The following is an 11,179-nucleotide window of genomic DNA, read 5'->3' as shown; positions in this document are numbered from 1 at the left end:
TNATAAAANTGCAAAGCTTCTGTAAGGCAAAAGACACNGNCAANAAGACAAAAAGGCCACCAACAGATTGGGAAANGATTTTTANCANTCCTAAATCTGATAGAGGACTAATATCCAATATATACAAAGAGCTCAAGAAGTTGGACTCCAGAAATTCAAATAACCCCATTAAAAATGGGGTACAGAGCTAAACAAAGAATACTCAACTGAGGAATATCGAATGGCTGAGAAACACCTGAAAAAATGTTCAACATCCTTAATCATCAGGGAAATGCAAATCAAAACAACCCTGAGATTCCATCTCACACCAGTCAGAATGGCTAAGATCAAAAATTCAGGTGACAGCAGATGCTGGAGAGGATGTGGATAAAGAGGAAAACTCCTCCATTGCTGGTGGGATTGCAAGCTTGTACAACCACTCTGGAAATCAGTCTGGCGGTTCCTCAGAAAATTGGACATAGTGCTACCAGAAGATCCAGCAATACCTCTTCTGGGCATATACCCAGAAGATCTTCCAACTGGTAATAAAGACACATGCTCCACTATGTTTATAGCAGCCTTATTTATAATAGCCAGAAGCTGGAAACACCCAGATGTCCCTCAACAGAGGAATGGATACAGAAAATGTGGTACATTTACATAATGGAGTACTACTCAGCTATTAAAAACAATAAATTTATGAAATTCTTGGCCAAATGAATGGATCTGGAGGATATCATCCTTAGTGAGGTAACCCAATCACAAAAGAAGTCACTAGATATGCACTCACTGATAAGCAAATATTATCCCAGAAACTTAGAATACCCAAGATACANTTTGNAAAACACAAGAAAATCAAGAAGAAGGAAGACCAAAGTGTGGATNCTTCATTCCTCCTAAGAATAGGGAACAAAATACCCATGAAAGGAGTAACAGAGACAAAGTTTGGAGCTAGGACTAAAGGATGGACTATCCAGAGACTACCCTACCATCCCATGTGGCTCCATCCCATCATCAGCCACCAAACCCAGACACTATTGCACATGCCAGAAAGATTCTGCTGAAGGGACCCCGAGTTAGATGTCTCTTGTGAGGCTATGCCAGTGCCTGGCAAATACAGAAGTGGATGCTCACAGTCAGCTATTGGATAGAACACAGGGCCCCCAATGTAGGAGCTAGAGAAAGTACCCATGTAGGTGAAGGGGTCTGCAACCCTGTAGGTGGAACAACAATATGAACTAACCAGCACCCCCAGAGCTCGTGTCTCTAGCTGCATATGTAGCAGAAGAGGGCCTAGTCAGCCATCGTTGGGAAGAGAGACCCCCTGGTCTTGCAAACTTTATATGCCCCATAGAGGGGAATGCCAGGGCCAAGAAGTGGGAGTGAGTGGGCAGGGGAGCAGGGCAGAGGGAGGGTGTAGGGGACATTTGGGATTGCATTTGAAATGTAAATGAAGAAAATATCTAATAAAATAATTTTAAAAAGAAAATAAAAAGTATAAAACATGAGGACCTGTGCTGAGATCTTCAATATCCATGTTAAACCAGGCATGATAGTACACAGGCCTATAACCCGAGAGCTAGCAAGTCATATCACTGAGTTCCAGGATCAGTGAGAGACCCTGTCTCAGGAATTGTGAAAGGAGCCAGCAAGATGGCTCAGCATACACAGCAATGTGCTGCCAAGCCTAATGGCATAAGTTTGATCTTCAGGACCCACATGGTAAAAAGAGGGAACAAACTGCTACAAATTGTCTTGTGACCTCCTCACATATGCCATGGCACATGTGTGCCTGTGAGCATGTTGTACACACAGACAGATAGTGGTAGGTAGGTAGGTAGGTAGGTAGGTAGGTAGGTAGATAGGCATATAGATAGACAAGCTATAGAGAGTGAATAAAGTCCTATGTGAATATGCATTGTTTCACATGGGCTTAGCCATATCATGGACCAAGGCCTCAGTCCTTTGGGAGTGGAAACAGTATATACAGAAAATGTCCAACAAGGTACACACACACACACACACACACACACACACACATTTACAGCCTGAAGAGTGTTCCCTTACAGAGATTTATCCTGCTAAGCTTAGCTAAACATGCCTCCCTGTTTAGTTGTATGTAATCCCCCAACATCTCCATTCAATTGTATGTAATAAGGGCACTGAGTGTCCAGGGTGCTGTGGTTTCCCCATCTGATAGCCCAATGTTAGCTTTCCTGTGTATGTGTTTCTGTCATTTCTTTAATGTATATCCATTTTCTTTATTCCCTTCATTACCCTTGTTCAGGGTTCAAGGAACCAAGCCATATAAGGATGCACCAATAAAAAAATGCCTGAAAAAAATTTTTAAGTGCAGAGCAATCTAGAATGACACCAACTCTATCTCTGGCTTTCACATGTACACATAAATTGGTAATGCACTCTATATACACGAGAAAGTATAAAAATTAAAACTCCAAGTAGTGATGAAAATTGTTCAAGAAAATTACAAAAATGGAATGACCCCAAATATTCATACATTGGATGACTTTGTATTTTCAAGCCAGCAATAGTCCCTAAAATGACCTACAGATTCATGACAATCCCTCTGCTAGGAAATCTTTCGTGATCATTATGTAATCAATAATGTAACTAATAGTTTATAGTTTTATTTTATATTTATATATGTGCATGTGATACACATACATACACAGAGACACAATTTTTGGTAATCATTCATGGGTGTATGGGAATGTATGCATATTTGTGTATATGCCTATGGGGCCCAGAAATTGGCATCAGGTGTCTTGGGCAATTACTGCCCAACTTAATTTTTGAGCCAAGGTTTCTTGCTGAACCTGGAGCTCACTGATGTGACTAGACTATCTGGCCAGTGAGCCCAAAAGATCATTCTGTCTTTGTACTCCCACAAGTACTGAGGTTTCAGATGAGTTGCATTCCCAGATTTTACATGGGGCCTAGGGCTCCAAACTTAGGTATTCATATAGACACAGAAGACACTTTACCTTAAGGTTTCTCTGGACCCATACTCTGGACCTATAATTAGGGTTTTTTGTTTTGGTTTTTTTTTTTTTTTTTTTTTTGGTTTTTGCTTTTATTGTTCTATTTCACCAAGTAATCTTAATTTTTTTCAAGACTAGAAATTGGTATAATTTCTTTTTAATCCTACCACCTAACAGGATTAGTTACATGCAACAAAAGTACAAGAGAAATCAGGAAAAGGAAAGAAAGGGCATAAAACAAAGATATCTGTAATCCTGCTTAAAAGCCATACCCAAATATAAAGTCAAATCCAAGTCATGGCTTCAAACCAGATCAAAGTAAAACTTAAACGATATCCATGTTTCTTAAAGAAGAACAAGAGCAATAAAAGGAAAATACCGCACCATATCCAAATTGGTGACATTTTTTGATAAAGTAATTTCTTATGCTGTTATAGTTGAGTTTTATAACAATTGTAAACTGTTTCTAAATTAAGGCAACAATATTTTGATAAATGGCAATGAGATTTAAATTTTTAAACTCCAAAAGATATCATACACCTTCCTCTCAAGATATAAATCAATCAATCCAAAACTGAGCTGGAAATGTCTACCATGCTAGTTAGCAACCATAGACCCAGAAGAAGGGACTCTGAAAGCTGCTGGGGGAGAAAGGACATCAATGATCTTAACCATATGGAAATGCTATGAACTCCATACTAGCCTGTAGGCACGATGTGCCAACTAATGGGCTAGACAGATGGCTCGGGTGTTAAGAGCAGGTACTGCACTTGGAGCGGACTGGAGTTCTGTTCATGGCAGCCACGTCAGGTTGTTCACAATTTCCTGTAACCCCTAGCTCCAGGGGCCCTCTGTGAGCTCCTGCACTGTTTGCACATATAACCACACACACACACACACACATGTACATAAGTAAAAAAGAAAAATATAAACTTGCAAACGTGAAGGTGTGCAAACGTGACATCACTGATGGGAAAAACCAAATGCTCTCCACACAAACATGAGGTTTCCTCCATAGGTATTCCTGCCTGATGCCACAAACTCAGTGAAAGCAGGGAGCTTTCTCCTGTTGTTTGGGGGAATTTCCATGGCACCAAACTGCTCTCTAACATTTAGGTTTGTATCCATTGACAAATGCCACTTTCAACCTTAGTCAGAGAAGCCTCTCTGCAGTGAATGATGATACATACGGAGACTCACAGCTGTTCAACGTGCTGAGAATAAGTGGCAGTTTAACACTGAGCCATAAACAGAAGACCTTTACCACCTTCTTCTGAGGCTGTGGGAATATGATGAAAAGGAAGTAGGAAAAAAATGTCATAAAACCAAAGATGGGAGAAGAGCTTTGTGAGACGCTATCTATATTCTGAGCATAACATAGGCATTAGAATCAGTATCTCCCAGAAACCCTGGTTGTCTCCACTGTGCCTGTGCAAGACTGGGACTGCCATCTGTAAAGCAGGGACTAGGGAGGGGCTCATGGGGACCTACGCCTCCCTGATTAACTATTGGTTGCCGGCAGATGCTGGGGCAGTCATTGTAGTCAGTTATGTTTCCATAGGTGAGTGCACCAGGCTCCAAAGGACAATTCCAAACCACAGTCACTCAGATAGCCCTGGTTTAAATCCCATGGATAACAACACAGAGAAAAGACATAAATGTTAGAAAGAAACTTATAGAGGACGGTAGAGGGAAACGGAGTAAGAGTAACTAGAATGCGTTATACACATGTGTAAAAGTGTCTAAAGACAAATATAATTAAAACCATTTTAAATAGAATGTGACTTTTTTATTTTTAAGCTTAAAATATTTTTGGCCTTTGAGATCCTCGTGGAACCGATTTCCACTGTGTTGAAATAGGAAAGTGATACCCAATGACCTGGAAAAATGGAGCTTAAAAAGCAAATTCACTAAAACTGAGCTTGATAAAACTATGATGGTACAAAAACATACTAGCACCCTTCACTTTGCAGGTGAGCAAGTTTGCAGAGTGTGAATGTATGTTTACAAGAAAGTAGAACAATTCAATTGTATAAATTGATCAGTCTGAGAAACCACATTAAAAACATAGCTTATTTGTACATGATTTTCAGTAAGTTCACATACTTTCAATTTTACTAAAGCTTCTGTCACCGGGCCTTCAAAACAACTTTAAATGATAATCATTAGCGATAAAGAAAGGAAAATAAGATTTTAAAGTTCATCACATTAGCATGTAGCTACCCTGGAGCAGATTTAACCTCCCAGCCCCCGCCCCCCCAAAAAAGTGTTACATTGAATCAAGAAAAGGCATATATTGTAAATATGAGCTCCTTACGCTGAGTTCGGGGGATGGGTTTCATGGTGCTTTGGGGAAATTAACTCTTTTTACTACATATGCTTTCTTTTCTCGTACTTTGCACCACAGTGACCTTTTCAATGTAACAGCCAAGCCTATGCCAATGAAGGAGAGGGAGCTTAGCACTTCCTCTCAGAAATACCAGAAAGATGCTCCCTGACTTTCTTTTTTCATGTAAGCAAACTACATGGCTGGACGCTGATGGTGGCACAATGTCACATTATAAGCAAACAAAATTTGCAATCAATTTCAGCTGACCACTTTGACAGCATGAATCGTTATTATTGTGAATGTGGTTAAAAAAATAACAATAGCGAGTAAAGCAGACATGCATTTCATTTTTTCTGTATTTTTATTTCTTCTCTCCTTCCTAGATATTCAGTATCTCTATAACATCATCACTCAAATGTTTTCATTGAATCCACTCATGAATTTAAGCCTTTCTTTACCAACTGCTAACACAAGCATGCTCTCACACACAGGGTCTTATGTCTGCTTATATCCCAAGGTGTACTAGAAGAGTTAAGGAGGCTGGGACTCTGGGACATTAAGCTTTAGCCAACTGACTGACAGGGGTGCCACCTCATTCTTTTAAAAGTTAAGACTGACTAGAGCTTTGATGAATCCAGACAGCACAGTGAACTCATTACCCATCACCCCAATAAACATAAGCTCGCTCACATATGCCCTGAAGGGCAGACAGATTTCACTCTTAAAAGGGCAGCACAATAAAAAAGCAACTTACAGTTCTGCTCTTTCTGCCCAAAGGCATACTCAGAACCCTATACTCTCACCAGAGGTGCTTCTGCTCTCAAGAGCCAGATGTCATCTCTCTCTCTCTGAAACGTACTTTTTCTCATTTGACCTTAATGACTTACAAGTGAATAAACATGTTTGATATTTTTCCTGCTTGCCATAATAATAAGTAGGATTTCAGGATGGTTTCCTCAGTGGTAATGATGCAAAAAAGACATCATTTGATTATCAAAATAAGTCAGTGAACTAAAGGCATACTTATCCTATTTTATATAAAGATCGAGATACTGGGGGCTCATGAATTTTAAGTAATGTGTTCATCATACATCTAGGTGTGCTAAAGCTAGATTTTGTGAATGCTTTTGATCCTTTTCTCTAAAACCTATTTAATGTTTGTAATACAACTGAAATTATCTGTCAGCTTTTCTCTTGTCCTTCCTTCTCCTTCTTTCCACAGAAGTAACACAAGTTGGGACAAATCTTCCCATATATATTTTTATAAATATGCATTTGTCTAAAAGCAATACGTAATGTTAGGACTATAGTGAATAGTAGTACTTTTCACTTCACATAGATATTGCTATGTTAAAACTGGTGATTAATTTCAGTCTTTTTTCTTTTTTAAATTAATTCTTAAAAATTTGCATATGACCTATCTTGATCATATTATTTCCCCTCCCCCAACACTTCCCCACCTCCCTACCTATATAACTTCATGTCCTCAATCTCAAAACATAAAACAAACAAATGTCAAAACAAATAATAATAAATAATAAAGAATAAGACAAAAAATACAAAAAAAATCAGTTTTCTCCAATGGAGCAACACTAGGTATATAAAACATATTCCAGAGCAGGCCCTATGCCCAATGGTAGGTGACCAATATAAAAAGAGATTGTATATTTCATTCATTTTAACTACTGTTTAAGACCTTACTATTTAAATACACATTTAGGCTATTAACAGATTTTTTTTACAATTAGCCATAGTTGCAATTAACAATATTGTATATTGCTTTATTTTATTCATATATATATGAATTATATATATAATTAAAATTAGGTTTCCATATCTATGTATTTTATCTATGTAAATTTGCAATTTATAAATTACTAAGTTGTTTGCACAATGATCTTACAAGGTTACATTTCGGTCTCATTACCAATACAGTTTCTGTACTCTCCAAAGACACTGAAGATGACCATATTCCAAATCACAGCAAGTTTATGACAAGTGATCCTTCAAAAACACAACATAAGATGATAACGGTTTCTGCCAGAGGAAGAGGTGCATCCCTGCAATCTCAGTACTCAGAGAGAGGAGGCTGGGGAGTTTGAGGAGAGTTTTTCTTTTTTTTCAAAAAAGATAGTTGTGAGAGTTTAAATGAAAGGGTCCCTATACGCTCATATATTTGTATGCTTGATCCCCAGTTGGTGGAGCTATGTTGGATTAGGAAGTGGAGCCATGTTGGAGGAGCTGTGTCACTGAGAGCCGGTTTTGAGGTCTCAAAAGTCTAGGTCATTCCCATTTAGCTCTCTCTGTCTTCTACTTGAGGACGAGAATGTGAGCTCTTAGCTCCTGCAACAGTACCATGGTTGCCTGCCTGCCTGCCTGCTGCCTTGGTCCATCCCATGGTGATCATGGAATCACCATCTAGAATCATGAACCTCAAATTAAAATTTTTTTCTATGATTTGCCTTGGTCATGGTGTTTTGTCCCAGCAGTAGGAAAGTAACTAAGGTAATGTTAGTTCCTAAGCCTAAATAACCATTCAGATCACCCAGTGGCCTAATAGACTACCGAGTTTTCAGACCTGGCCTCAGCTCTACCCAGTAAGATACTTGAAAATGACATCACAAAAGTTCACCCAGTGATAATACCATTGATACAGGTGCATCAGTTACACTTGCACTAAGCCAAGCTATATTCTGATATGTTATGCTAGGTTTTTCCCAGGTCTGCCCATTAGACTCATAAAAAGCTACACAGTATGAAGTTTCTAGGCAGCTACATCACCAAAGACAAATCTCATTCCTTCAATAATTGTTAATCACTCATGTCTCATTGGGTAGAATAAAGCTTTGAAGCCTAGTGATAATATGATTATTTTAGGCCACTCAATAAAGTGCATGGTAATTTGTTACAGCAATAGTAAAATACAAACAAACTAGGTCCTTGCTGCAAAGAAACTGATCTCAATGCGACTTGTCACCATTTCATGACCCAAAATTTCGGTTCACACCTAACCACTTCCACAGAACTTACGTGGTTCTAGATGAGCTAAGGTCACAACACACATGTTTTGTACACAACCTCAGAAAACTAAGACCACAATCTAGGGCTGGCTACAAAGGTGTAAATGTGTAATCACACTTGGTTTTATATTTACTGATGCATCTCTTGAGGTCTTTTTACTTCAATAAAGGGGCCTATTTTCACTGGATGCTACAACTTATATAGGAAGTACCAGCATCATCCTGTTTGCTTCTCTATGCTGAGTACCAGTCTACTTAACATTTTTTTTTATTTCAGTCTTTCTTTCCTTTTTCCTTTCTTTTTTCCTTCATTTCTTTCGTTCTTTTATTTATTTTTGAGGGAGCAGGACAGGAGATGTCCAGACAGGTGCAAGAGGGCCTCAAGTTTCCTTGAAATAACGGTTCTTCCTTCTGCCCCAACCTGCTAAGTGCCAGGATTAGTGGAGCACATCACTACCCCTAGTATCTTTATATTTGATAATTTCATATGCCCTATTGCTGTTTTCTGACAGGAGCTTATTCTACCTTGATCAATTCCCTTAATTCCAAATCTCAGGACAAAGGAGGTAGAAGTCCTCTCCTTTTTACAGTGAGTGGCTTTTTCTTCATCCAAACTGCTGACTCACTGACATCTGCATTACTGAGATTGCTGCTCAAAGACTTCTCCATGATGCCTTTCTAATGCTTGCCTTTACAGAGAATAACTGGTAGTTCCTTTCACTGAAGAAGGCAAAAATAATTATCTGATAGGCCCACCCACTGAACACAGAACACTAGTGTCTGAAGACATTGAGAAGTTTAGAAGAAATAGGAGTCAAACTAACCTGGCTTTTCAAAAAAATCTGTATGTATGCATACGTGTGTGTGTGTGTGTGTGTGTGTGTGTGTGTGTGTGTGTGTACATATGTGTAATGTTTCTGTGTCACACACACCGGCGCCGTGTCTGCGTGGGCAGAAAACACCTTGGGGTGGGTTTGCACTGCAGAGCTAAACTTCCTGAAAATAGAGATGAGCTACAAGAAAGAATACTATTTATTAATTACACGCGGGAGAACCCAACCCTCTCCTGCATGTCCCATTGTCTCTGCTGAGTGTGTCTCTCAGTCCCAATGGCGCAATATCCCAATGGCGCAATACAATGCTTAGAGGCTGGCAGGTGGGACCCAACACATATGTGTGTAAGTAAAGGCACACAAGTGCCATATAGTGGATGTATATGTCAGAATCCTTGTCCTTTATCTTGTTTTAAGATAGGTTCGGTTTGCTATTCACTGTTGCATATGCCAGGCGAGCAAGACCAGTGATTTCCAAGGAATTTCATATCTCTGCCTCATGCCTCACAATAGAAATACTGGAATTACAGGTGCATACTATCATATCAAGCTTTCATATTTGTGTGTGTGTGGGGGGGGGTTCTGGGAATTCAAGCTCATGTCCCCATCAGGCTTGTGCACAGAGCTATCACTCCAGCCCACACACTGAGATTTGAAAGTTAAATTACTTTATTGGAGGACTACTACCTTGTTTAAGGTTCATGAGAACCTCTAAGATGTTGTAGGAGAATTTCATAAACTTATTTGACAAAAATAACTGCCCCTGTTTTATCTAGTGACCTTGAAGAACTAATATTCTACACCCCAAAAAAGTTGAAGAAGTATCCTACTAAACAAACAAAGTGCTTATCAAACTGTGATCTTTAGTTTATCTCCTTTTATACTGAAATTTACAACTGTACAAGCCAGGACATGTGGAGGTAGATTTTCTTTATCTCTGTAATTCTTCCCCTGCTCTGCCTTTTGGTTCACATATTCAAACTCTGCATAGAACAGTCATTTCAGGTAGGTATTCACGTCTAACATTCCTGGGTGGGATAAGGTAACAATGATAGCAAACATTTATCAAGTACTATGTGCTAAAAAAAATAGTATTTTGTTTGATACCACAATGCTCAGTGCAAATCTACATTTGCAATGCAAGGAACTTTAATTCTTGAAGGTGGTAAATCTTCATGGGCAAAGTTGAGAACAAACTCAGTATTTTTAACTTGCCATGGGGTAATAACATTTCTAGCAGCAGCACATTTGCAAATGCCAGAGAATTATAGAATTACTTTTTTGTGCATAAAACAAATGAGCAAACCAAATTTATTCTCCTAAATCAATACCAAACTACTGATAGTGTAATTGTAAACTTGTTGAAGATAAATTGAAACATCTGGCCCTTTTTTAATTCAAATGGATATCAATGAATGACCACTGATACTGCTGTTAAAGAAAACTAAAATTTGTTCTGCAAGCTGGGCATTAATTATTCAAGCAATCTCCAAAGTAAATGCTAAAGGAAGTATGATGTCAGTCTCTGAAATTATTCTTAGATCATAAAATATTTCTTTAAGTGTATATAGAGGATATTTGAGGGAACTATGTGTCCTCAAAGGAGCATACACTTGGCTTTTTTCATTTTTATAAATAATAATAATAATAATAATAATAATAACCCAGAATTCAGGAAGCCACGGCAATTGGGTCTTAAGTTTGAAGGTAGCATAGACTACATAACAAATTCAAATTCATCCTGAGTTGCACAAAAACCTAACTTCCCTCCCAAATAATAAAACCATGTGATAACTTTTATTCCCATAGTCAGTGTCTTTTGTAACCCAAATCCCTTCAAGCTTCTATAGCATATTGATACTGTAGGATTTCTATTAGTGATAATCACCAAGTTTTACCAGTCTTTGAATTTGACACAACAATGCCCTATTGTCTTCAATTAGAAACCATATTAAGGGTTTCTAGGCACTCCTGGAGAGTGACTATATATAATATGAGGATAATTCACTGCCCTGT

The sequence above is a fragment of the Mus pahari genome, chromosome X (assembly GCF_900095145.1).
Source record: "Mus pahari chromosome X, PAHARI_EIJ_v1.1, whole genome shotgun sequence".
NCBI classification, from domain to species: Eukaryota; Metazoa; Chordata; class Mammalia; order Rodentia; family Muridae; genus Mus; species Mus pahari.
The sequence above is the reverse complement of the archived record's forward strand: the minus strand, read 5'-3'. Positions refer to the sequence as shown.